This window comes from Trypanosoma brucei, chromosome 9, assembly GCF_000210295.1.
Source record: "Trypanosoma brucei gambiense DAL972 chromosome 9, complete sequence".
NCBI lineage: Eukaryota > Euglenozoa > Kinetoplastea > Trypanosomatida > Trypanosomatidae > Trypanosoma > Trypanosoma brucei.
In genome coordinates, this window is record NC_026742.1 from 1,980,493 (window position 1) to 1,984,560 (window position 4,068).

The following is a 4,068-nucleotide window of genomic DNA, read 5'->3' on the forward strand; positions in this document are numbered from 1 at the left end:
TGTTATATACTTTTCCAATTTTGGGGCCGGCACCCGCCCAAACACCACCCGCCGTTAATAAACGGCGGCAGCAATAACAGCGAGCATGCCGCCGGCCAGCCACAGAGCCGAAAGAAGCCGGCCTGCGCGCCCCTATTCATGTTATTAGCCGCCATTAAGCATTATATTACACTCAGCTCAACCGTCCTTCTTCTTTGCGTTGTTGTTGTTGCCGTTGTGTTCTATATAAAGTTTATCGGCAGAGGCGCCCCTGGCTCCTCCCCATCACCCCCTGCCCACCCTACAAAATCTGGCCGCCGCCGGCTGGTCCTGGCACGCCCCAGAAACGCGTTTCTTTTATTGTTGGTTGATTGCCTTAATGTTCTGTTGCAGATGGCGATTCACCATTAAGCATTTAATATTTTAGAAATAAGAGAGCGCTGGTAAAAGACGGCGGGTCGCCGCCCACATGGTGGTAGCCGCTATGCACGATACCCCATGTAGTATATATGCGGCCCCGCTTATTCCGCCACCCTCCCCCATAACGGCTTAAGCACAAGACCCCTTTGTTTCCCATAGGTCTACCGACACATTTCTGGCACGACAGTAAAATATGGCAAGTGTCTCAAAACTGCCTGTACAGCTTATTTTTGGGACACAGCCATGCTTTCAACTAACGCTATTATTAGAACAGTTTCTGTACTATATTGGTATGAGAAGCTCCCAGTAGGAATTATCCGTACTTGGGGTCAATTTTCGGGAAGAGAAAGAAGTAAGAAATTGCTGCATTTATGATATCGATAGGAAAGGAAGGAAAACCTCAAAACCAAAAAAAGTCTTGTTTTGGGGGTTCGAACCCGGACCTCCAAAACACAAACACAATTAGGAGAGGAGTGTTGCCAGTTGGGCTATTTCGACAAATTGGAGGAAAAATTGAAAATTTATGCTCAGATGAAATATACCAAATCGTACACATCGAAGAGAAAAAACATAGGTGTACAAACGGTGCACACGTAGAAAAAAGTAGCGGAATTGATAGATCTCAGGTAAATAAATCCATTAAAGAAATCAGCGGATCATTTTCTTTCTTGGGACAGAATATCGGGAGGTTGGATGTCAAAAAGTCACCCGAAAATGGAAATTTTGAAAAAATTAACCGTGGTCAAATCGACATGACGACCACAAAAAAATGTCGCTACGCAGACTTTCGTAGCGCATTTGAAAGGGCTCGACCAGCCCAATGCATGAGTAACAACGGTTACTGCGACAAAGAGGTCACAAAAAAATTAGGTGCTGCCGAACCTAAAATTTTTTCAAAAAATGGAAATTTTGAAAAAATTAACCGTGGTCAAATCGACATGACGACCACAAAAAAATGTCGCTACGCAGACTTTCGTAGCGCATTTGAAAGGGCTCGACCAGCCCAATGCATGAGTAACAACGGTTACTGCGACAAAGAGGTCACAAAACAATTAGGTGCTGTCGAACCTAAAATTTTTTCAAAAAATGGAAATTTTGAAAAAATTAACCGTGGTCAAATCGACATGACGACCACAAAAAAATGTCGCTACGCAGACTTTCGTAGCGCATTTGAAAGGGCTCGACCAGCCCAATGCATGAGTAACAACGGTTACTGCGACAAAGAGGTCACAAAAAAATTAGGTGCTGCCGAACCTAAAATTTTTTCAAAAAATGGAAATTTTGAAAAAATTAACCGTGGTCAAATCGACATGACGACCACAAAAAAATGTCGCTACGCAGACTTTCGTAGCGCATTTGAAAGGGCTCGACCAGCCCAATGCATGAGTAACAACGGTTACTGCGACAAAGAGGTCACAAAAAAATTAGGTGCTGCCGAACCTAAAATTTTTTCAAAAAATGGAAATTTTGAAAAAATTAACCGTGGTCAAATCGACATGACGACCACAAAAAAATGTCGTTACGCAGACTTTCGTAGCGCATTTGAAAGGGCTCGACCAGCCCAATGCATGAGTAACAACGGTTACTCCGACAAAGAGGTCATAAAAAAATTAGGGGCGGTTGGAAAAGAAAAATGCTCCAAAAATAAGGAAAAAGAGCAATTTTCGCAGGCCGACAAAAATGATACACATGGTTCTACGCAGACTTCCGTAGCGCATTTACACGGAATGAACGAGTAGAATTAGGCAATAACAACGGTTATTGTCATAACGAAGCGACAAGAAATATAGAGAGGGGGAAAAAGCCGAAAACATCAAAAATTGATGAAAAAAGGCAAATTTCCAACATTGCAGCTGGTCGAAAAAGTGATCACTACGAAGATCCGAGTAGTGCATTTTCACGAATTTCAATAGACCATTGCAATGCTCAAATAAAAATTGGTCGCAAAAAAATGGTTAGAAACTTGAGGTCATCTGAACCTCAAAAAATTTCAAGGTTCCCAAGGCACCATGGGGAAGGAAAAAAGGTGTCTCCTCCGGCTTTGAACCTGCAGTGGCCAGGACAGAAGCAGGTAGCGTCGGCAGTTGCGCCACAAATTAGAAAAAGCGCGACACCGAAAAAGAACAACACAAACATCCACCGGAACTGTAGGAAACACCTTAGGAAAGAAGGTGATTGGTGGATAGTAGAGGGCGGGCAAAGCCACAAGAAAGCCGCCCATTCCCCTCTCAAAACGAAACCGGTAAATAAGGAGGGGAACCGGAAGAAGTACGGCAGACCACCGCGTGAGGTAGAAGGGAAATGGCTTACCTCCCTCATTGCGGCAACGACTGAGGCCGTATTACGCCAACTGGGGAAGGGAAAATCCCCAACAGCCCACACGAAGTCGAACCAGAGTAGAGTCCCGCTGCAGCACTCTGAGAAAACGGCTAAGGGCATCAAATACGCGACGCCCCAACCAAAAAAGAAAGAACATGAGCAGCGGAAAGAGCTCCCCCGTCGGCCCCCAACCAAGAGGAGCCACGGCGCTAACAAAGGGCAGGGAGCGCCAGTAAGAGCCCCTGCGAAGACACAAGGGAAGGGGGAAGAACAACCCCACACAATGCGAACATGGGCACAGGTGGCAGCACCGAAGAAACAAAAGGTGACAAGTAAACCACCCATGGCTCAAAAAAAAAAGGCACAGGGGGAAAAGAAAGGGGCAGCGGCCAACCCCTTCCACTGGGAGCTACAGGTGGAGCAGCTTCTCAAGGATGCGGAACAGATACGCGAAAGCATGTACATTCGCTTTCTCCACGTTCGGCAGAGTTGGTGGAGCACATGCTTCAAAGTCCACATGGAGTTCCACTGCCCAGTGTGTGGTTTCGCGCACCCGGAAGAAACCATAACAGTAACACACTGCAGGCAGCAACACCCCCAGGAGGGCCGCCTGATTCCCTACACCCTGACAACAACAGGGAATCAGGTGCAGTTTGCAGGTCCCTCCTGCTCACTTTCGGCGGTGGTGGCTATCCTCTCACATATGGAGGAAGAGAAAAATTTCCACCCTATTATCCGCCGAAGCTACCAGTCCCCGAGCAAGGAGACTACCCAAACGCTCGTTCAGGCATTGGGACTGGAGCTCCCCACAGCCCCCATCACTGCGATAGAAGCGCTGGCCCACCATGACCAGATGATCCGGCAGCTGTTGGAGGCACCCGCAACGACGGCACGACAATGCGGGCATTGTGGGGTAAATGAGCTAATGGAAGGGCCTTCCAACCCCGGGGAAAATTTGGGGATAATCTCCGTAAACCCCAACACATGCGAGTCGATCGAGCTGACGAATCAGATCCTCGCGAAGACATATACGACCTCCTGGACAGATATGGAGGTCGTATGCACGGGGGAACGGAAGAATATGGCCCACCGGCCTACCCCGACGTTGATCACCCACTCCAAGACGTTCGGGGAAATGGTGGTCATCGATATTGGAACGTGGGGGAACGAAGCGGTGGGTTTGAAACGCATCCTCCACGAGATCCTGTTACCCCACGGGAACGGCACGGCAACATACAAACTCGTGGGCGCCGTGATCGCACCAACACCGTTCCACGTGGTAGCGGCAATACCCCAACAGACCAGGAAACGTCGCTGGGATATCCTGGATGGTATGGGTCCGCCGCACCG